We start from the raw sequence: 24,831 nt of genomic DNA on the forward strand, positions 1-24,831 counted from the left end.
GTGGCAAATAAAACACAAAAGGAACAGAAAAACAGAAATGATTCCCTTCTCATGTGTCCCCCTCCAATTAGTCCCTATTGTCTCCCCCCCTCCTTGGTGCTGCCTCCACTTTCATATCATTTATACATACAAGATTTTATGTGTTTATATAAAAACAGGAAGCAAAAATGACAGAAAACATATTTGTCTTTCTGAAAGCAGCTTACCTCACTTTCAATACAACAATTTCCATTTGTATCCTTTTTCCTAAAAACAACATAACTTCACTCTTCTTCATGTCACAAACAAACATTGTCACTGTGTGTCGAAAGCACTTTAATTCCTCTGTAGGCCACCGAGGTAGCTTCCATCACTGAGCTAAATTGTAAACGGAGCTGCAGTACGCTTGACTGTGTGGATCCTATGCTGTGTTGACTTGGAGTCTTTCAGTAAACACCCAAGAGGCTCAGCTGGGTCAGAGACCGAGTCTGTCTTGGGTTTTTGAGGAAACACCAACAGAACAAGACCAGTTTACATTCCCACCATTGGTGATAAGGGTTCCCTTTAGTCCACATTCTCTTTTTTTTCCCCCCAAACACAAATACTGTATTTATTCACTCAGGTCGGTGTTCCCTGCTAGTATTTACTTAACTTTTTATGATTTTTTTTATTTTTATTGTTAGTTACATTTTATTAACTCTGTATCCCAGCTATATCCTGCTCCCTCACTCCCTCCCAACCCCACCCTCCCTCCCTTATCTTCTCCCTGCCCCTTTCCAAGTCCACTGATTGGGGAGGACCTCCTCCCCTTTCATCTGACCCTGTTTTATCAGGTATCTTCAGGACTGGCTGCAAAGCCCTCCTCTGTGGCCTAACAGGACTGCTCCTCCCTTGGGGTGTGGGAAGGTCAAAGAGCCTGCCATTGAGTTCCTGTCAGAAATAGTCCCTATTCCCCTTACCATGAGAAACCAATTGGTTACTGAGCTACCACAGGCTACATCCGAGCAGGGGTTCTAGGTTATATTGATACATGGTCCTTGGTTGGAGAAACAGTCTCGGAAAAAAACCCTGTGCCCAGATATATTTGGTCCTTGTGGAGCTCCTATCCTTTCCACGTCATACTAACTCCCCCTTCTTTCATATGATTCCCTGCACTCTGCCAAAGGTTTGGTTATGAGTCTTAGTATCTGCTTTGATACTCTGTTAGGTAGAGTCAACTCATTGGCACAGGAGACAACTTCCTGAACAGAACACCAACAGCACAGGCTCTAAGGCAACAATCAATAAATGGGACCTCATGAAACTGAAAAGCTTCTGTACAGCAAAGGACACTGTGGTCCACAATTCTTGATAGCATTTGCTGTTAGCTTTCTTATTGCGTGAGAGGGAATCCCAAGGAACCTTCAACTTATGCTTTTCTTTGACGGCTAGTAGGGATGAACATTTTTATCTCTACTTCTCAGTTACACTTCCTAAGAAATGCCTATATATATCTCATCAGCCCATTTATTGATTAGGTTGTTTGATTTCTTATCCCTTTATTCTGTGAGTTCTTTGTATATTATGAATATTAACTCTGTTATATATGTATATAGAGAGAGTGTGTAAAGATTTTCTCTTATTTTGTAGGCTATCTCTTCACTTAACTGTTTTCTGTTGAAGTTTTTAATTTCATAAAATTCTGCTTATTAATTCTTGCCATCATTTACTGAGCAATTATAGTCCTACTCAGAAAGCCCTTGCCTACACCAATATCCATGTCTTAAGAGTTTTTCCTCAAATTTCTAGAGGAATTTTATATACAAATATGTTTCTATTCTTTTTTTTTTAAATTTTATTTTTCTTTTTAGTTACATTTTATTAACTCTGTGTCCCAGCTGTGTCTCGCTCCCTCATTCCCTCCCCAACCCCGCACTCCCTCCCTGGTCTCCTCCCTGCCCCTTTCCAAGTCTACTGATAGGGGAGGACCTCCTCCCCTTTCATTTGACCCTGTTTTATCAGGTACCTTCAGGGCTGGCTGCAAAGTCCTCCTCTGTAACCTAACAGACTGCTCCTCCCCTGGGGGGTGGGGGTGGGGGTCAAACAGCCTGCCCTTGAGATCCTGTTAGAAATAGTCTGTGTTCCCCTTACTTTGGAAAACTACTTGGTTACTGAGCTACCACGGGCCACATCCGAGCAGAAGTTCTAGGTTATATCCATAGATAGTCCTTGGTTGAGTGTCAGTCTCAGAAAAGACCCTGTGCCCAGATATATTTGGTCCTTATAGAGCTCCTATCCTTTCCATATCATACTAACTTCCCTTCTTTCATATGATTCCCTGCACTCTGCCAAGGGTTTGGTTATGAGTCTTAGTGTCTGCTTTGAAACACTGCTAGGTAGAGTCTTTCAGATGCCTTTTGTGGTAGACTCCTGTCATACATTCAATGCACATCCCATTTGTCTTTCTCAATGAGGATTAATCACCTTCGCCTGTGTCCACTTTCTTGATTATCTTCTTTAGGTGTGTAGATTTCATTATGTTTATCATATCTTGTAGGTCTATATAAGCGAGTACATTGAGAATTTGATCCATTTGTGCTTGTGTATGTGGTAAAAGACAGAGAGCGAATTCTGTTTGCTTTGCTTTAGCATTACCAAGCCAATTCTGCTAATTCCATTTGTTCTGGAGGTTTTAATTCCCTCCAGTGTGTGTTTTTGGCATCTTTATCATATACCTGTTGAATATAGCTTTGTGGGATTAGATCTAGGTCCTCTTTTCTGTTCCCTTGACATGTTCTATATATCTGCTTTTGTGCCATCTTGATGCTCCTTTTTCTTTGCTATCTGGTTTATAATATAAGTTAATATCACTGGAGTTATCTCTAGCATTATTCTTTTTGCCAGGATTTCTGTGCAGGTCAAGAATCTTTTCTGCTTCTGTATAAATTTTAAGATTTTTTTTACTCTTTTTCTTTTTTAATTTAAATTTATTTTTTATAGTTTGTTCACTTTACATCCCAATTGTAGCCCCTCCCCTAGTCTTCTCCTAGTCCCACCCTCTCTCCCTCTTCCTCCCTATTCCCCTCCCTTATTTCTCAGAAAGGGAGAGCCTTCCTCCCCTACCATCTGACCCCAGCCTATCAAGACTCATTAGGACTGCTTGCATCCTCTTCCTCTGTGGCTTGGCAATGCCCCCCACCATCAGGGGGAAGTGATCAAAGAGCAGCCCCTGCTCTCCTTACTAGAGAACCCATATGGAGACTGAGCTACCATGGGCTACATCTGAGCAGGGGGTCTAGGTTATCTCCATGAACGGTCCTTGTTTGCTGCATCAGTCTCTGCAAGCCCCCATGGGACTAGATTTGTTGGGTCAGTTGGTCTTATGGAGCTCCTGTCCATTCTGGGTCCTTCTATTCCCTCACTCCTAGGCTCCGTGTGTTTTGCCCAAACTTTCACTGAGTCTTAGCATCTGCTTTGATCGCCTGTGGGTGGAGTCTTTCAGAGGACATTTATGGTAGGCTCCTATCCTGTTCTCTCTCTTCACCTGCTTCCAGTGCCTTTTCTATCTGCCCTTCTAAATGAGAGGTAAGTATGCTCCCTAGGGTCCTGCTTGTTATTTAGCTTCTTTAGGTCTGTGGAGCATAATATGATTATCCAGTATCATATGGTTAATAACCGCTTATAACTGAGTACTGGTGAGAAAAAAAAAAAGACTTGTGGATCAATGGAAGTGAATTAAAGACCCAGAAATAAATCCACACACCTACGAACACCAGATATTTTTACAAAGGAGCCAAAACCATACAATGGGAAAAATATAGTATCTGCAACAAATGGTGCTGGTCTAACTGGATGGCTACATGTAGAAAAATGCAAATAGACCCATACTTATCACCCTGCACTACACTAAAGTCCAAGTGGATCAAAGACCTCAACATCAAACCAGACACCCTAAATCTGTGAGAAGAAAAAGTGGGGAAAGAGCCTTGATCTCAATGATACAGGAGACAACTTCCTGAACAGAACACCAACAGCACAGGCTCTAAGAGTAACAATCAATAAATGGGACCTCATGAAACTGAAAAGCTTCTATAAAGCAAAGGACACTATTATCTGAACAAACCGACAGTGTACAGACTGGGAAATGATCATATTTTTTAACTTTTATTAATTACATTTTATTCACTTTGTATCCCCCCATAAACCCCTTCCTCCTCTCCTCCTAGTCCCACCTTCCCTTCCCCTTCTTCACCCCTCCCCAAGTCCACTGATAAGGGAGGTCCCCTCTCTTTCCTTCTGATCTTGGTCTATCAGATCACCTCAGGAGTGGCTGCATTGTCATCTTCTGTGGCCTGGTAAGGCTGCTCTCCCCTCAGGGGGAGGTGATTGAAGAGCAGGCCAATCAGTTTATGTCAGAGGCAGTCCCTCTTCCCACTACTATGGAACCCACTTGGACACTGAACTACCATAGGCTACATCTGTGCAGGAGTGCTAGGTTATCTCCATGCATGGAAATTGGTTGGAGTATGAGTCTCTGGAAAGACCCATGTGTTCAAATTTTCTGGTTCTGTTGCTCTCCTTGTGAAGCTCCTGTCCTCTCCAGATCTTACTATTTCCCACTTCTTTTATAAGATTCCATGCACTCTGCCCAACAGTTGGCCATAAGTCTCAGCATCTGCTTTGATAGTCTGCAGGGCAGAGTCTTTATATATGCTCACTCATATAGACATATAATATAGGATAAACCTACTAAAATCTGTACATCTAAAGAAACTAATCAAGAGGGAGGACTCTGACTAAAATGCTCAATCCCGAAATGCAAAGAGGATGTACATCAGAAGAAGAAGAAAACAGGAAACAAGTTAGGAACCTGCCACAGAGGGCCTCTGAAAGGATCATATTTTTTACTCTTTTTGTGAAATGTGGCATTGAAATTATGATGGCGATTGTGTTGGCTTTATAGACTGACCATTCTAACTGAGTTCATGAGACCTTCCTATATTTTGGTCTCTTTTTCAATTTCTTTCTTTAGTATTTTGCGTTTTTCATTACAGAAGTTTTTCACTTCCTCAGTTAGATTTTTTTTCTAAGATCTTTCCCAGGAAAAAGAAACTGGGATTTTTCTGATTTTGGGGGGGGTTTCAGCTTCTTTAGTTCTTTGTAAATACTGGATATTAGTCCTCTGTCAGATACAGGGTTAGTGAAGATTCTTTTCCAATCTGTAGGCAGTCGTTTTGTTTTGATCATGGTGTCCTTTGCTTTACAGAAGCTTTTCAGGTTCATGAGGTCCCATTTATTGATTGTTGCTCTTAGAGCCTGTGCTGTTGGTGTTCTGTTTAGGAAGTTGTCTCCTGTGCCAATGAGTTCTAGGCTGTTCCCCACTTTTTCTTTTAACAGATTTAGAGTATCTGGTTTTATGCTGAGATCTTTGATCCACTTGGACTTTAGTTTTGTGCAGGGTGATAAATATAGACTTATTTTCATTTTTCTGCATGTGGACATCCAGTTGGACCAGCACTATTTGTTGAAGATGCTGTCTTTTTTCCATTGAATGGTTTTGGCTTCTTTGTAAAAAATCGAGTATACATAGGTGTGTGAGTTTATTTCTGGGTCCAACACCCATTCATGTTCAAAGTCTTGGAGAGATCAGGAATACAAGGCACATATCTAAACATAGTAAAGGCAATATACAGCAAGCCTATAGCCAACATCAAACTCAATAGAGAGAAACTGAAATCAATCCCACTGAAATCAGGGACAAGACAAGGCTGCCCACTCTCTCCATACCTCTTCAACATAGTATTTGAAGTCCTAGCCAGAGCAATAAGACAACTAAAGGAGATCAAGGGGATACAAATTGGAAAGGAAGAGGTCAAAGTGTCACTATTCGCAGATGATATGATAGTATATATGAGCGACCCCAAAAATTCAACCAGAGAACTCCTCCAGCTGATAAACACCTTCAGCAAAGTGACAGGATACAAAATCAACTCAAAAAAATCAGAAGCCTTCCTGTATACCAAAGACAAAAGGGCTGAGAAAGAAATTAGGGAAACAACACCCTTCACAATAGCCACTAATAACATAAAGTACCTTGGGGTGACACTAACCAAGCAAGTGAAATACCAGTTTGAGAAAAACTTCAAGTCTCTGAAGAAAGAAATTGAAGATCTCAGAAGATGGAAATATCTCCCCTGCTCATGGATTGGTAGGATTAACATTGTGAAAATGGCCATCCTGCCAAAAGCAATCTACAGATTCAATGCAATTCCCATCAAAATACCAACTCAATTCTTTACAGACCTTGAAAAAAAGATTCTCAGCTTCATATTGAGAAACAAAAAACCCAGAATCTCCAAAACAATCCTGTACAACAACAGATCATCTGGAGGTATCTCCATCCCCGATCTCAAGTTGTACTACAGAGCAATAGTAATAAAAACTGCATGGTATTGGCATAAAAACAGAAAGGAGGATCAATGGAACTGCATAGAAGACCCAGGATTTTGTATCTTACCACTTTGCTGAAAGTATCAGTTCTAGGAATTCCCTAGTGGAGTTTTTGGGGTCTCATGTGTATAGTCATATTATATACATAAATGTGTATGATATATATGTATCCTACATATATATAAAGGAGATATATATACATATATATCATATACAAAGGATATTTCTGCTTCTTTTCTTTCTCTGTATTCCTTATGTTTTCATCTTTGTCTTATATCTCTAGCTAACACTTTAAGTACTATATTAAGTAGAGAGGGAAAAGTGTACAACCTTATCCTGATTTTAATGGGCGAGTTTTGAGTTTTCCCTTGTTTAATACAGCAATGGTTGTAGGTTTGCTGTGTGCTACCTTTATTGTGATGGGATATGTTATTTCTATTTATAGACTCCTTAGGACTTTTATCACAAAAGATGTTAGATTTTATTTTTAAAAAGAAAAACTAATGAGCAAAGAGCAGGCAACAGAGTCCATGTCAGAGACAGCCCCTGCTCCCCTTACTAGGGTTACCCGCTCTTTGATCACTTCCCCTTGGTGGGGGCCCTTGCCAGGCCACAGAAGAGGATGCAGGCAATTCTAATGAGACTTGATAGGCTGGAGTCAGATGGTAGGGGAGCAGGGCTCCCTCTTTTGGGGGACTAGAGGAAGGGAAAAGGGGGGAAAAGTGAGGGAGGGTGGTTCTGGGAGGAGATGAGGGAGGGTGCTTCAATCAGGATGTAAAGTGAATAAATTATTAAAAAATAATTTAAATTTAAAAATAAACTATCTGCAGCTATTAAATGTTTATGTAACTTCTATCCCCAAGCCCATTTATTTGATATATTTATTTGAATATATTTATTTATATATTTATATTCATTTATTTGATATATTTCATGTAATTTAAAATTGAACTATTTCCGAATTTCTAGAATAAAGTCAGACTGATGATGGTAAATAATATTTTTATATGTTTCTGAATTTTATTTCTCAGTGTTTTATTGAGAGTTTTTCCATCTATGCTCATCAGCTGTATCTTTGTCTGGCTTTGGAACCGGGGTGATACTGGCTTCTTAGAAAGAGTTTTGGCAACACCCCTTCCTTTTCTTGTTTACACAATAGTTAGTGAAGCTTCAGTGCAAATTCTTTAAAGATCTGGTAGATGTTAACAGTGAATCTATCTGAATGGTCATGTTTTATCCTGGATTTTTTTTTTTTTTTGCCATCTTGGTTTTGTTGCTTTTAATAGTTGTATTTATATCGCGGTGTAATTTTGGTAGGCACAAGCATCTAGAAATTCATACATTTCTTTTGTATTTTCCAATTTATAGTTGAATATCAGATTTCAAGTACGTTCTAGTGATTTCTTGAATTTTATTTGTATCTATTCTAATGTCTTTCTTTTCATCACTAATTTTCATTTGGATCTTCTGCTTCTTCCCTTTGCTTAATTTGGCTAAAGAATTATCAGTCTTGGTTATCAGTTCAAATAACAGACTTTTTTACTTCATTGAGAGAAAAATAATTTTGAAATACTAGCACTCATACCCAGATCTTATGAGTCAGAACAAATAACATGAGTAATTTGGACATTTTCACCTTAATCATCTTTCAATGCATATTTTGCCAATATTACATTATATAAACAATTTATAATTTACTTACTAAACACAATAATTCTCTTACTTATTATGGATTCTTTGCTAACATCATTTTAATTGCAAATAATAGATAATCCCTGTTGACTTACATTATCCCCCAGTTGTTGAACATTTGAATTGTTTCCAATGGTTACATACATAAAAAAACAGCATTTAAATATTAAATTGTGCATCAAAATAATATATAAAATATTAAAATACATAAAACTTACTTTTGAGACTGTGTGGGACATTTCCTTGGCTGACCTTGAATATGCTATGTAACCAATGAAGACCACCATATGAGTTTATGTGGCCCTGAGGAACAAACCCAGGACTTTATGTAGGCAAGCACTGTACCAACTAAGCAACATCCCAAGCACCATAAAGCTTAAAGCACAGTTTATCCACCAGAATGGAGCTCAGTCAACAGTAGAGTTCACTGCCAAGTAATTAAGTCACTAATACAGGTTATTTGAATGTCTGAATAAAATTTAGGGAAAAAAAAAAACAAAGCAAATTATAAAAGTAAAATCAGTGCTCAAGAAGGCTGGCATCTGCACCCTCCTGCTCTTTCTTGAACTATTTCTGCCATGATCTCAAAAGAATCTGCAGTAATAGTTAATGCGTATTTTGTCACAGTGGAGAATCTCAGCAAGGCATCCTCAAATCCCATTTGTGAAATGATGTGTCACATTAACACATTTTATTGGCTTAATCTTGTGCTGCCTAATTGAATAATTTGATATTTGTGACACTAGCCTGACTCGGTACACACAAACACTCTCTCTCTCTCACACACACACACAGAGAGAAACTGAAAGCTTTTACATCTCCACTCTTCTTTATTTTCAGCATACCTTGGAGCTTTTTCCAGCTGATATTTACTGCTATCCCATTTATAAGTATCTTCTGACTCTTTTACATGAGATGTTTACTTGGTGTAAATAAGAACAGCACTTTTATTCTAGTAATTTTGTTCTCTTTGCTGCTAGGTTATAAAACCAGTCCATATATGTTAGCACTTCTAAATTTCCGCAGGTATTGACAAAGCACAGAAATTGTAGCCATTGTGTGACAGTGGACAGGTGATGCCCTGAGTACAAATGCTGGACTTTTCTAAACTGGACAGAGCCTTTGCACTTCCGCCAGCAGTGCAAATGGTGATTGTGGGGATTAGCCCAGCGTCACCATGTGAATGTGTGGCATTTAGGCCAACTCTGATGAAAACCGGGAGTGTCCTTTCAAAGTCAGATTCACTAGTTTATTCATACTCTATAAGCACCCTTGGGAAAGTAAGCTATGCTCCTTTTCTATAGTCATTTTTCTTTTTAAATGGAGCAATAATAGTACGCAGATAATATTAAGGAGAAAGGGGAGTAATGGAGAAGGAGTTTTAAGTTGGGAAAGGGATTGGAGAATAGGACAGTAGAGGAGGTACGAGATAACTAGCCCAAAGGGTGTTTGAAAAAGCAATAAGAAAACCTACCATTACATAGGCTATATATATTTGACTTTAATTGAAGTTCTACTACACCAAGGAAAATGGTTGTCCCAGAAGCCATAGATTTTCCCACAAAAATCTCCATGCCAGGTGTGATATACCTCTTCTTGAGTTGTTGGTCACAGAAGACCCCCAAAACAATACAGGCTATTGCCACTTCTCTTGGTTGCTCTTCAGAACTTGATGGTAATATCCTATTTCTGACGACACCTACTTTGGTCACAGGACATAGAGAAACCAAATTGATACTGGCTAGGGAGCTTCCTCTCAGCTGGTTAGCTTTCATAGTAAAAGGGCTATGTAAGTTACTGGCAGGGAAAGATATCAACAATATTACTCACATGTGAGCCCTGTGAACTACAATAATGACAGGTGTGCTAAGATAGGGCCATGGGTGCAATAGCATCATGACTGTTATGAGGTTAACCAACCACTTTCTGATTGAATTTGAGGTCTGGTCTAAAAGAGAAAATGCATGCCTGGTATTGCTAATATGACTAGGAACCAATGTTGAGGAATTCACAGACTCCAGGGCTGAACTCATTACTATTATTCTGCTGAATGACCACATTATCGACCACATTATCGGCGGCAGGAACTCATAACTGATCAAGTGGAAAAGAATAAGTATCTGAGCCCACAAATGGGACCTCTATATCACACACACACACACACACACACACACACACACACACATACACACACACACACACACACCTCAAGGCTCAGAGCATTGTAAAACAAGGCACAGAAAGGTTGAAAGAGCCGTAGGTTATAGAGGACTGAAACAAAACCATGTCTTATGGACACGGTAGGAATACTGCCTCATGAATTTATAGCAGCTGTATTTGCCTGGAATAGGCCTATACAGGATCAAACCAGTCAACATTCCAACATGTTTCCACCCCTAGCTAATGGGCTACCAAGAGTTCATTGATTCTGGGGGTAGTAGCGTCGGTTTTCTTTGAGGGTATGACCTCTGGTAAGTGGACCTTACTCCAATGGATGGCCCAAAACCCATGAGTATACAGGTACTATAAATTTGACTCAGTAATTTATTAAAATTTTAATATTAAAACAAAGTTGAATGCAGAGGGGAAGTGGAGGCAGACCTTGGAGAAGTTAGTCTAGGGGTAGTGGGGGTTGAATATAATCAAATATATTGTATGCTATTCTCGGAGTTAATAAAATGTTGTATAAAATAGAGCCAATGATAGTGCCTACCTTCTATGAGTGCTGAGAGAATAAAAATTATATAATTTGCAGATCTTTTAACAGTGAGCTTTACATGGGAGGCATCCAATAAATTTATTATTTTTATTATTCATTTGTATCAATATGTTACATGGTTACTTGTTTAGGATTAATCCAATGAGAAATCTGCTTTGTAACTACGCCTTATTCCTCTTAAAGAAACGGCCAGATATCTGGTATTTATACAAATCTAAATTTGATATGTGCAGCCCCTTGGAAGGGAAAAAGGATAAATAAATTCTTGTAACATACCATCCGCTGGGGGTGTACGATAATACGCCTCTGCCCCCTCAGCTACTCGAGAAAGACTATGGCAAAAGGGCCGCTTGAGTCTATAGACTGGAGTGCATGGAAGCTGTCAATGTCCGCATTCAACTTGACATCAATATGGAGACCGCCCAGGAGCAGGGGAGGCCCAGATTGCCAAAGAAGAGGTGAGCAGTTCTGGCTTAGAAGAGGAACAGAACAAACTCCCATGCTAGCCAGAATACCTCCCCAGAAGGAAACACTTCCTTTTGTTCACCTCTCACATCTGTGAAAGCAGGCCCCCCGTCTGCTCTGCTGAAGAGCCACGAGGAAAATGCTCACAGGTAACAGGAGTGTGCACAGAATGTGACTGCGAACATGAGCAGTTCTCAATCTGGACACCTTTGGGAGCCTGATGACCCTTTCACAGGGGTCACATATCAGATATCTTGCATAGCATATATTCATATTACAGTTTATAACAGTCACAAAAGTACAGTTATGAAGTAGCAAATAAAATAACTTTGTGGTTGAGGATGATGAAAAGACGAGAAACTGTATTAAAGGGCCGCAGCATTAAGAAGGATGAAAAACCACTAATGTAGATAAATAAATAAATGATTCTAAAACAACTCCTCAGTATCTCTAACTGTAAATAACTGTATTTCCTCCTTTTTAATACAAATCACCAGGATAGGCCATTTGTAAGCCTTTTCTTTATCTCATATTTATCACTACCATTGGCAAGTGCAGAACCCAAGATGGCCCCCACGGAGAACCAACAGGGTTGAGCAGAAAGTCTGTAACATTTCTTACTCTTCAAAATAAGTATTAATAAACAATTTTGGAAGTTAGCAGCTTAATAAGCAACTCTTACTCTGTGAGAACTCCAGAGCGTTTGAAACTGAAATGCCATTAGCTCTGGTCTTTTGTATTCCCCACAAGACGTTTGCTCGTAGCAGTGGGTGGATATGAAATGCGCAGATGGCGGCTGTATTCTTCTTCAGACAGTTATAAGATGAATTCACAGCATTTAGTTCTGGCCAGTCCCAAGCTGTATTACTACCCACATCCTAGTCTCCTCCAGCCAATCAATTTTCCTTTCCTCTTACAAAAATCCCTCATTCTTGTTTTATGGCTCTTTTTTTTTTCTTTGCTAAACATTAAGTCAGAGACATTTAAAACAGAATCCAATATGTAAATTGGTATATTATCTTCCATTAGAAAGCCTTAAGTGGATTTTCATTGTTATAGTAAAAATGCCTTAAAATCTAAGGAGGCCATACATCTTATTTTGTTTAGGATGGACCTACTTCAATGATACTTGATGATTGTCTTGGGATTTCATAATAATTTGCCTGGACTTCCATGCTTCTTACCCCTCTGTGTGTGTGTGTGTGTGTGTGTGTGTGTGTGTGTGTGTGTTGTGTGTGTGTGTGCAGGTGCACTTGTGCATGCAGTGGAGGCCGGAGGATGAGTTCAAGTGTCTTCTTCAGTTGTTTCTCTGCTCATTTTTAACCTAGAGCTCAATGAGCAGAGTTCACTGATAGTCCCCGGGCTCTGGCTGTCTTCACCCTCCAGCACTGGTGTACCGGTGCACAGCACTCAGCTTCGATATGGGCTCTAGAGATCCAAACGTGGGTCCTCGTGGTTATGCAGTAGGTACTTCATTCACTGAGCCATCCCTCCTGCACCTGTCCTTAGTGCTGTTTCTACAGATTTTTCTTTTCATTTGTAATGAAGGGCAATCAGCAATTAGCTGCCTGGAAATGAGCTTGGATAAGATTGGTTGACCTTCACTTTGCTTCCAGCTCACATCATGCTTTCAATTAGTAACAGCATCTGATATTCACCTGCATCAAATAGAACCATTTCAAATTGTGGCGAAATCTGAGTGATAAGCAGTTATCACCCTCCCTCTTTTCCTAATTCTTTTGTAGCCCTTTCCAGGACAGGTTCCAGCATGGAAAAATGCAGCGTGTCTAAACCTACAAGTCTTGGGAGTTGCCATGCACTAAATGCCAAAAAAAGCCTTTGAAATTATCACTATTTGCAGATGATATGATAGTATATATGAGCGACCCCAAAAATGCTACTAGGGAACTCCGAGAGCTGATAAACACCTTCGGCAAAGTGGCAGGATACAAAATTAACTCAAAAATATCAGAGCCTTCCTGTATACAAAAGACAAAAGGGCTGAGAAAGAAATTAGGGAAACAACACCCTTCACAATAGCCACAAATGACATAAAGTACCTTGGTGTGACCCTAACCAAGCAAGTCAAGACTTGTATGAAGAAAATTCAAGTCTCTGAAGAAAGAATTAGAAGATATCAGAAGATGGAAAGATATTCCATGCTCATGGCTTGGCAGGATTAACATAGTAAAAATGGCCATCTTACCAAAAGCAATCTACAGATTCAATGCAATTCCCATCAAATTACCAACACAATTCTTTACAGACCTAAAAAGAAAAATTCTCAACTTCATATGGAATAACAAGAAACCCAGAATTGCTAAAACAATCCTCTACAATAAAAGATCTTCTGGAGGTATCTCCATCCCTGATCTTAAGCTGTACTATAGAACAACAGTTATAAAAACTGCATGGTACTGGCATAGAAACAGAATGGTGGATAAATGGAACCAAACAGAAGACCCAGAAGTAAACCCACACACTTATGGTCACCTGATCTTTGACAAAGATGCAAAAACCATACAATGGAAAAAAGATAGCATCTTCAACAAATGGTGCTGGTCCAACTGGATGTCTACATGTAGAAAAATGCAAAAAATCCATACTTATCACCCTGCACAAAACTAAAGGCCAAGTGGATCAAAGACCTCAACATAAAACCAGACACATTAAATCGGTTAGAAGAAAAAGTGGGGAAGACCCTAGAACTCATTGGTACAGGAGACAACTTCCTGAACAGAACACCAACAGCACAGGTTCTAAGAGCATCAATAAACAGGACCTCATAAAACTGAAAAGCTTCTGTAAAGCAAAGGACACCGTCATCAAAACAAAACGACTGCCTACAGATTGGGAAAGAATCTTCACCAACGCTTTATCTGACAAAGGGCTAATATCCAGTATATATCAAGAACTAAAGAAGCTGAAAAGCAGCAAACCCAGTAATCCAATTAAAAAAATGGGGAACAGAGCTAAACAGAGAATTCTCTGTAGAGGAATATCGAATGGCAGAGAAACACTTAAAGAAATGCTCAACCTCATTAGCCGTCAGGGAAATGCAAATCAAAACGACCCTGAGATTTCACCTTACACCCATCAGAATGGCCAAGATGAAAAACTCAAGTGACAACATTTTCTAGAGAGGCTGTGGAGAAAGTGGAACCCTCCTCCAATGCTGGTGGGAACGTAAACTTGTACAACCACTCTGGAAATCAATCTGGTGCTTTCTCAAACAACTAGGAAAAGCGCTTCCTCAAGATCCAGCCATACCACTCCTAGGCATATATCCAAAAGAGGCTCAAGTACACAAAAAGGACATTTGCTCAACCATGTTTGTAGCAGCTTTGTTTGTAATAGCCAGAAGCTGAAAACAGCCCAGATGCCCCTCAACTGAAGAATGGATGCAGAAATTGTGGAATATCTACACAATGGAATGTTACTCAGCAATGAAAAATAAGGAAATCATGAAATTTGCAGGTAAATGGTGGGACCTGGAAAAGATCATCCTGAGTGAGTTTTCTCAGAAGCAGAAAGACACACATGGTATATACTCACTCATATAGACATATAATATAGGATAAACCTACTAAAATCTGTACATCTAGGGAAACTAATCAAGAGAGAGGACCCTGACTAAAATGTTCAATCCCTATCCCGAAAGGCAAAGAGGAAGGACATCAGAAGAAGAAGAAAACAGGAAACAAGCTAGGAAACTGCCACAGAAGGCCTCTGAAAGGCTCTGCCCTGCAGACTATCAAAGCAGATGCTGAGACTTATGGCCAACTGTTGGGCAGAGTGCATGGAATTTTATGAAAGAAGTGGGAAATAGTAAGATCTGGAGAGGATAGGAGCTTCACAAGGAGAGCAACAGAACCAGAAAATTTGAACACAGAGGGTCTTTCCAGAGACTCATACTCCAACCAATTTTCATGCATGGAGATAACCTAGAAGCCCTGCACAGATGTAGCCCATGGCAGTTCAGTGTCCAAGTGGGTCACATAGTAATGGGAAGAGGGACTGCCTCTGACATAATCTGATTGGCCTGCTCTTTGATCACCTCCCCCTGAGGGAGGAACAACCTTACCAGGCCACAGAAGATGACAATGCAGCCACTCCTGATGAGATCTAATAGATTACGATCAGAAGGAAGGAGAGGAGGACCTCCCCTATCAGTGGAATACGTGAAGAAGGAAGAGGGAGGGTGGGATCAGGAGGGGAGAAGGGAGGGGCTTATGGGAGGATACAAAGTGAATAAAGTGTAATTAGTAAAAAATAAAATAAAATAAATTCTAAAAAAAAGAAAATTAGAGTTATTGAAAGCAACTCCTGTGAACAGAAAGATATTTAAACTTATCTCTGTAAAGAGAAATATTAAATCAATTTAATCCAAGGGTCAAGTAGTGTTGAAGAGTCAATTTTGAAATTCTACACATTAATTGCTCTTTGAAATATCTTGACTTAAGGGAAGATATTTTGATGGAGCCCTGGAGAGGAACAAGAAACTGGCTCACATACCAAACACAGCTAATTAAATAACAGTGGATTCCTCAAAAGTAACATAATTCTGAGCACACACACACACAAAATATAAAACTTTAAATTGAGTACTATGGTTTGAGTGTGTCTTCCAGAAGTCTGTGTGCTAGAAGCTTCATACCAAGGCGTCAGTGCTGATTTGGTGGAGCCTTTAAAAGTTGAACTGACTGCAAAATTACTAGGAGCATTGTCCTCAAAAAAAAAAAAAAATCAAGCTGATCTTATAGAGTGAGATCCTCAAAATTAGTGTTCTCGAGTGGGATTTTGTAATGTGAGGCCAGCATGAGCACTAGGACAGTTTTCTTTCTATTTCTTTGCCATGCCATAGCATAGACATGGGAATCTATATCAGAGGCCATGGGACCAAACAATCTTGGATTTTCAGCTTCCAGGACTGTGAACTAAACAAACCGCTGTTATAGAACAAAATGCACAGATACCCTGGGAAAGACTATGAGGTAAGAGTAGAAAAGTGACATTTGAAGTCAAAGGAGAGCAACAGATCAAAAATGTCTGGGCCCAGGGGTCTTTCCTGAGACAGACACTCCAACCAAGGGCCATGCATGGAGATAACCTAGAACCCCTGCACAGATGTAGCCCATGGAAGTTCAGTGTCCAAGTGGGTTCCCTAGTAATGGAAACAGGGACTGTCTCTGACATGAACTCAGTGGCTTGTTCTTTGATCACCTCTTGCTGAGAGGGGAGCAGCCTTGCCAGGCCACAGAGGAAGACAATGCAGCTAGTCCTGATGAGACTTGATAGGCTGGGGACAGAGGGAAAGGGAGGAGGACCTCCCCTATCAGTGGACTTGGGGAGGGGCATGGGAGGAGATGAGGGAGGGAAGGTAGGATTGGGAGGGGATGAGATGGGGGCTACAGCGGGGATACAAAATAAACTGTAATTTATAAAAATATAAATAAATTTTTAAAAGTGAAAAAAAAAGACTGCAGCAATCAATACAGACTTAATGATATGAGGCTTCTGATGTCATGTGGAATCCCCTAGAAAAAAATGAAAAGCAGCTTATGAATGACTTGAATCATTCCTTATACCAGGAGATATTCATGTGTGAAGTTTAGAAATGACTTCAGTTGGTTTTTTAATGTGATGTTAATTTGGAAAGACAAAAAGTTGAACAAAAAAGGAAAAATCATTTTAAAAAAGTATATTGTGAACTGTCATCAATACTTAAGTTGTTACAATAATAGTTTAAAACATCATTTTTTGGTTCCCTGCTATTATTATGTAACCATTTTTAGGGTGTGCAGAAATACGTATGTTTTTAGGTAACTGTGTGTGCTAGTAAGTATCTACGCATATGTGCCTGTGTGTGTGGAAATTTTAAGATCATTGCCATAGATTAAAATGCATAGGAAAATGATAGGTAATATTTAAAATTGAGAAGCTCAAAATAAATAGAAGATATGCAAAATTTTAGGGCTGAGGAGTTAAAACCTGAAGGCATTGCCAAAGTAGTAGAAAGTGGCTATGTCTGCTTACATAAATGGGTGATAAAGGGGAAAAAGGACACAAATGGCTGCTCTTGTTTGTTATTAATCTTGGGATGCTCTTTAATTTGAATGTTGTATATATTTTTTTTATTTAAAGATTAGTACCTTTCTAATGTCTTCTCCTTGGTTTCAGCTACTGCAGGGGAAAGGAATCTTGTGTGGGTTTGGGAGGCAACAGTGAAGAGTTAGAAAGCAAGAAACGTTGAGTATCCCTGAGGACAGTGGGAGGAAAAGGGTCACAGATTTCATGGTTAGCTTGCAGCCAGCCCTGCAGAGAGCAGTGCCAGAGAGTTCCTGCTCAGAACTTGGGGCTTGGCACAGTCATCACTCAAGTCTCTCATAGCGACAGCTAAGACACGAGTTGCAATCTGTCATCAGAGTGTTTCCTGCAAGGATCTGGAAGAGTGAACAAATACTTTGGCAGGCTCTGGCTGTAGACATTTGTCGTAACTCTGGATGTCAGTTTGGCCAGGTACTCTCTGTTTTGTGATGTTACTGTAACCTTCTCTTTCTAGGTCTGGAAAAGGAGAAGAAGAGTCAGGTGAAGGACTAGTGAATGTGAAGTGGATGTGTGCTGGAGTCTCTAGACAGGAAGGCATCCCTGTTGTGCTGTTAGCTGTGATGTGTGCATTTTAATTTTTCTGATGACTCTTCATTAGTGTTTAATTGTAGGTAGCAGGGAGCATCCGAAATGCTTAAGCAGGAGCACATCTGAATATTTTGTACCTCCATGACTAGGATATTCTGTGCCACTTGATTTAAAAAAAATAAATTAAGACCATTAACTAGAAACTGTGAATTATTACAAAACAAGATGAAGCCAGTTCTCTAAAGATTCACTATCTGTGGAAACAGCTCTATGCACTGCAGAGCCTTACATGTTAAAGGAATACAGTTAAGAGTAAGATGAAAGTAGTGTTGGCCAGGGGCTTTTGACATGATTTAGGCTGGCCCTTCAAGAATGGTCACATTTTCTGTGAAGATGAGCACAATGAAAGCCAAGTGGAGAAAATGGTGCCTGCCAACGAAAAGGTGAATACACTGTGGTTACAAAATGAGACCTGGAAGGCTCTTGTCAGACCCTAATATAGCAGGAAAGCAAGGTGTACATTGAAGACACCAAGAAACTGAAAGCAAAACATCTCTGGAGGAGAGATAATAACTTTAGCTTCTTATGTATTGAATTTGTGTGTGTGTGTGTGTGTGTGTGTGTGTGTGTGTTGAAATCATGTTGCATGGGAAAGTGAAATAAGATCCCAGATAGAAATGAGATGAGTGTGGAGAGGAAGCAGTGTGGAATTTGATTTCTGCTCTGTCAGTTTGGAGAGCGTGTGCCAAGGCCAGCTGTGAGTGATTGTAAATGTGATAGAGAAGAGCAAGGGACAAGACAGATGCGATTGGTTTGAGTTAGGTAGTCAGTGCTGCACGAAGATGAATGAGTTCCCATGAGGAATCCACACAAAGGGTAGAAGGCCAAACAAAGATTCTGTTAGTAGACACACACAAATGAGTAAAATCAGAGCAGAGGTAAAGATCTGAAGAGTGTCCATGCTTCAAAAGGAATAAATGTGTCGGATAAACCCATAATGGCCAGTGTTCAAAAAACAGAAAGCTTTGTAAAAAAAAATCGTGACATATATAGTAAAAATTAATGATTAGTTTGTGCCATGTTGAGACCTTAATTAAAATATCCACTCATTGACTTATACAACCATTGCTCCAATAGCAACTGGGAGACAATGGCTAAAGTTGAAGGTAGGGTAATAATGGTGATGTTGCCTACTAATGCCTGGTGGGGTACAACTGAGGTGGAGAATGTTTTCATCAGATCAACACATTATCCTTATTATTTTCAGCCTGGAAATTTTTGAACTTGATATTATTTTTGCATATAACATTGTTATTGATTCTTTGGGAGTTTCACATCATGCACACTCTAATCACAATCTCTTCCCATGCCTTCTATGTCCATCCCCAACCTTGTGACTGCGACCCAAAAAAGAAGTTTTTTTAAAAAAAAGTCCACATCATGTTATCTAGATACTCACTGGAACATGGTCAGATTCTTAGCGGCCTGCCTCTTGAACAGAACTGAGTCCTTCCACTTCTGCACCTCTGCCAGAAGCCATCAATTGTGGCGATCTAACTTCAGCATCTCTGCCATGCTTCTTAAAGAGTTGTCCTTGGTCATTTTCTGTCTAGGCTGTTACTTTGGAGGGGTATTAAGGGGGTTGGGTTAAGTGTTGTCTTAGAAGTATCCCATATCTCTGCCTCTCAACTGTGCATCTGCCATCATCGATATCACAAAGTAGCCTCCTTGCTCTTCACAGTCAGGAGCAACACAAATCATGGGCCTCCATCCAAGTTTCTGGTGACAGCACACACCAGGAAAATAGTCCCCTGCTGCAGTAGGACTAAACACCCAGACTATAACACCTAAAAGCAACCCAACAGCAAAAAGACTTCTACTGACCAAAATTTATACAACACAGGCAGGTGCTGCCAAACCCCAAGACCTGAGTTTGATACCCCAAACCAACATGGTAGAAGGAGAAAACAGATTCTCCCAAGTTATCCTCTGATCCCCACATATGCACTCACATAAATAAGAAAATAAATATTAAAAAAGCAATTTTAGTTTAGTACAAACTATAAGGGATTCAGACAGCTTTTTGATGGATTTGTAATAAAAAAAAAAATTCACCAAGCAAAGCAATGCAATCATTAGAAGAGCAGTTTGGGCTTTCCCCATAGACACATATGCAAAACAGCAAATGACAGGGTCAGAGATGAGTGCTTAGAAGCACATTCTGACAGCTGTGCAAGTAAATAGAGGGTATCCGTATGTCCCTGTTTACTTTGGATGGCCTTTGTGGATGCCTGCTTTCTAAATTTCTTTTTACTTGACAAATTATATGTCAGCCTAATTGGAAAAGACAGTAACTGGACTTGGGGAATAAGTTGTTAGAAAGCCATGGATTAATTGACTAAAGAGATGAGACACCAGGCCTATACTACAAAAGTGAGATTATAGGAAAAAAAGAAAAATTGAGGCAAATTGAAATCGAGGTGATAGGACCAGTGGATTTTTTCTCCCAAAAACTATGCTCTGATGGAGGTCAGTGGGATGATAACATACAATGTCTGGTTGATGCAGGGATTCAGAAGCCTTGATTTTTCTTTGGGATCAGCTGTGACTTTTTTTTTTAACTGTGTTACAATCTGTACTGGATATTCAATACGCTTGACAGAAACTGCAGTCACTTTAGAGAAAGGAACTTCAACTGGGAAAATGCCTCCATAGAACTGCTTGCAAGACTGTAAAGCATGTTTTTAATTAGTGGTTGATGGGGAGGAGATCCAGCCCATTGTGTGTGGGAATACCCTTAGGCTGGTGGTCCATGGTTCCATAAGAGAGCAGGCTGAGCAAGCCATAAAGAGCAACCCAGTAAGCAGCATCCCTCATGGCCTCTTTATCAGTTCCTGCCCCCAGGTTTCTGTTATGCTTGATTTTCTACCTTGGCTTCCCTTGGTGGACTGTGATTCAGGAAATGTAAGCGAAATAAAACCTTTCCGCCACAAGTTGGTTTTGGTCATGGAGTTTCACCACAGCAATAGAAATCCTAATTCTCCCCTAGCTAAGACACAACCTAAATTCTCCCTTCAGCCCTTCCCGCCAATTCCTCTAAATCAATTATTTTCAATCTTCCTAATGCTGTGTCCTTTCAATACAATTCCTCATATTGTGGTGAGCGTAGCCATAAAAAATATCTTCATTGCTACTTTGTAACTGTAAATTTGCTACAGCTATGAATCATAATGTAAATATCTGTGTTTCTGGTGGTCTTAGGCAAAGCCTAAAAGGGTCGAGTGGTTCAGAACAATTGCTCTAGATGCTGAGTCCAAATGCAATTCTTAATTTACTTCTTCCATACACACATATCTCAATGTTGAATTCTGTTTCTCCAGGAATTTGACCTACAACAACTGCCTCACACTTATTACAGGACAAAACTGTGACATAATTTCATGTTCTTGCATTACAAAAATTAATTTCTAAAGGTAACTGTTTAGAAATGAGCCTGATGACAGAAAATGATCAGCAAACGTTACCAACAGTGATCATAATGACTGTATCACAGTTCTGCTAGATTTGCATCTGTCTGCCAACAAGATGAACCAGAGTAAAACAAGGCAAAAAGGACTCTCCTCTGATGGTGAAAAATGTCTTTTATTAAAAACAATCGCACTCAGGGTGATGAGTGCCACTATAATGACCAAGTATGTGATAGAGAAGTAAGAGAGAGAAAAACAGAGCTGTGCATGAGCTATGAAGAAAGGCAGGACTGGAGACATGGCGGTGACATGTGAAAGAGAAGGCTGAGGTGGACACGCTGTCATTGCCCAGGACTGTTGGCAGGACAGTGTACAGCAGCTGGAGCTTATGTAGATGCAGACTCAGCCCCCTAACCTGCCACCCTGCTGAGGAATTCCCCTGCTCTGGGTGCTAAGGAAGCTCAAGATGAGGAAAGAGTCACCTTCTTGATTAGACCTCCTCAAAGACCCTCCATGGCTGAGAAGCCACCAGAGGTCATGTTGGTGTTTGTAGTCCATGCTGCTGCTCCAGGACTAGATGAAACCTGAGGCTCATGGATGCCTTGGTGACGTCCTTGGGCTTTGCTGCCTGGAAGGAGGAGGACATGCTGATCTGAATGGTATGTGTAGCCACTTGAGGCCATGTTGAGGTCCATGTTACCACTGAAGCCCATGAGGATGCCCCTGAGCTGTTCCCTGGAGCCATGTTGATGCCTGTAGGTTCAGGAAAGTTAACTTTGCCCTGCCCCTCACTGGCACTAAGCATGGTGGTGCAGGTGGTACTGTGGGGTTGAGAAAGCTGGTCCTGCCCCTCTCTGGTCAACCCAAGGCTCTTCTCTGTTGATGACTTCTGGTATGGATGAAGGCAGAGAAAGATTCATCCTCCCTTGTGGGGCTTTTCACTAGGAATTTGACCATGTTCTACTGAGTATATAGACAACACAAAATGGACTTTCTCCCCCTTTCATCTTTTCTTTTTTAAGTGGGGGAAGTCTCAGAGAAGAAAGGTCAGACATGGGAGAATAATAGGTGAGCACAATCAGGTTGCATAATGTGAGATTCCCAAATAATCAATTTTTAAAACACAAAATGATCCCAAGTGGACTATGCTTAGGACTGTAACTCCTGAGAACTTTATCCTTTATTAGTAAACCCACTCCTTTGTTGTTGCAGCTTCAACACCCTTGTCAAATGCTATACTCAAAAAAAAAAAAATAGTCATTCAGGAATTAACACATTATACTAAAAGCTGTTCTAAATGGTCCCACCTCAAAATTAAATTGAAATAACATCATCCTTAATTTTCCAAAAATAGCCCTCACTGTCATCATCATCACCATCACCACCTTGATACTCCCTTTTATGAAGAGTTGAAAAGCTTAGGAACACACTACTAACATAAAATTACCCACAAAGCTTCTAACTTTAAATCTAATTATTCAGCACTCAGTCTACCATCCCCACCTACCCTATGAAGGAAGAAGGGAAGTATTGCCTCTGATCTCTTCCATGGAGTCACTGATGCAGACACTGATGTATCAGCCTGGCTGGCACATCAAAGTCAATCACAAACATAACCTTTGAAGATAAGGAATGGACAACACCAAAGCTCCATTCAACTCAGTGAGAATGCTAATTGGAAAATCATTTGAAGAATTCAGGATGCTTGGATTTTGATGGTTTCGTGTTATTGATTTAGATTCTAGCGAGGTTATAAAACTTCCTCTAAGACATCAAAACACAATCTTTAGATTGCTGTTGTTATTGTTGTTGTTGTTGTTGTTTGTCAAGACAATCCCATTTTTACCTATATCAAATTGACTATAGCTGTGCACCTGAAATTCTACAAAATCTGAACCTTGATTGATAAAGGCTAGAAACTGAAACAAAGTCCCACTCCCTTAAATAAATAATTGTGGGTCACTGTGATGCAATGGTCCAGCATTACATTTAAAAATGTTTCCTGAGACTGGAGAGCTGGCTCAGGGGTAAAAAGCACTTGTTGCTCTTGCAGTGGACCTGGGTTCAATTTCCAGGACCCACTTGTCAGTTCACAACCATCTGTAAGTCTAGGCCCAGGATATCCAAGACCTTCTTTTGATCATTGCAGGCACATGCATACACGCAAGTAGAATACTCATACACATAATATAATAACATAAATCTAGAAAAAGAAAATTGTCTTCTTACCTCTGTCATATTTTTCTTTATCATCATCATCATCATTATTATTTACAATTTGTTTGCTTTGTATCCCAGTTGAAGCTCCCTCCCTCATTCCTCCCGGTCCTATTCTTCCTTCCTCTTCCTCTCCTATTCCTCTTCTCTAGTCCACATATAGGAGAAGTCTTCCTTCCCTACTGTCTGACTCTAGCCTATCAGGTCCCATCAGGACTGTCTGGATCCTCTTCCTCTGCTGGCTGGTTGGATCACCCCATCAAGGAGAAGTGATCAAGGAGCAGGCAACAAAGTTCATGTCAGAGATTGACTCTTCTCCTCTTACTAGGGAACCCACATGGAGACTGAGCTGTCTATGGGCTACATCTGAGCAGGGGGACTAGGTCCTCTCTATTTGTGGTCTTTGGTTGATGCATCAGTGCCTGCAGTCCCCCCACCTGGACCCTGCTTTTTTTGTAGGAGGAGCTTTGTTGGTCTCCTTGTGTGGCTCCTGTTCCCTCCAGGTCCTTTTATATCCCTCTTCTTCCATAAGACTTCCTACGCTCTGTCCAAAGTTTGGCTGTGAGTCTCTGCATCTACTTTGATACCCGGCTGTTTGTAGTCTTTTTGAGGAAATCTGGGGTAGGCTCCAGTCTTGTTTCCTCTCTTCTACCTTTTTCAGTATCTATCCTGTTCTACTGTCTGCATGAGAAATAAGCATCTTCCCTAGAATCCTCTTTATCATTTAGCTTCTTTAGATCTGCAGATTTTAGTTCTGAAGAGGATGTGGAGAAAGGGGAACCCTTCTCCACTGCTGGTGGGAATGTAAACTTGTGCAACCACTTTGGAAATCAATCTGGCACTTTCTCAGGAAACAAGAAACAGCTATACCACTTCTAGGCATATATCCAAAATACATAAAAGTATGCAACAAGGACATTTGCTCAACTATGTTCTTAGCTTTATTTGTAATAGCCAGAATCTGGAAAAAACCTAGATGTCCCTCAACCAAAGAATGGACACAGAAATTGTGGTATATTTACACAATGAAATACTACTCAGCTATTAAAAACAAGGAAATCATGAAATTTGCAGGCAATGGATGGACCTAGAAAAGATCAAGACACGCATGGTATATACTCACTCATATAAACATACAACATAGAATAAACCCACTAAAATCTGTACATCTAAACAAACTAAGCAAAAGAGAGGACCCTAACTAAAATGTTCAATCCCCATCCTGAA

Source organism: Psammomys obesus, unplaced genomic scaffold (assembly GCF_907164565.1).
Source record: "Psammomys obesus unplaced genomic scaffold, mPsaObe1.curated_primary_1811, whole genome shotgun sequence".
NCBI lineage: Eukaryota > Metazoa > Chordata > Mammalia > Rodentia > Muridae > Psammomys > Psammomys obesus.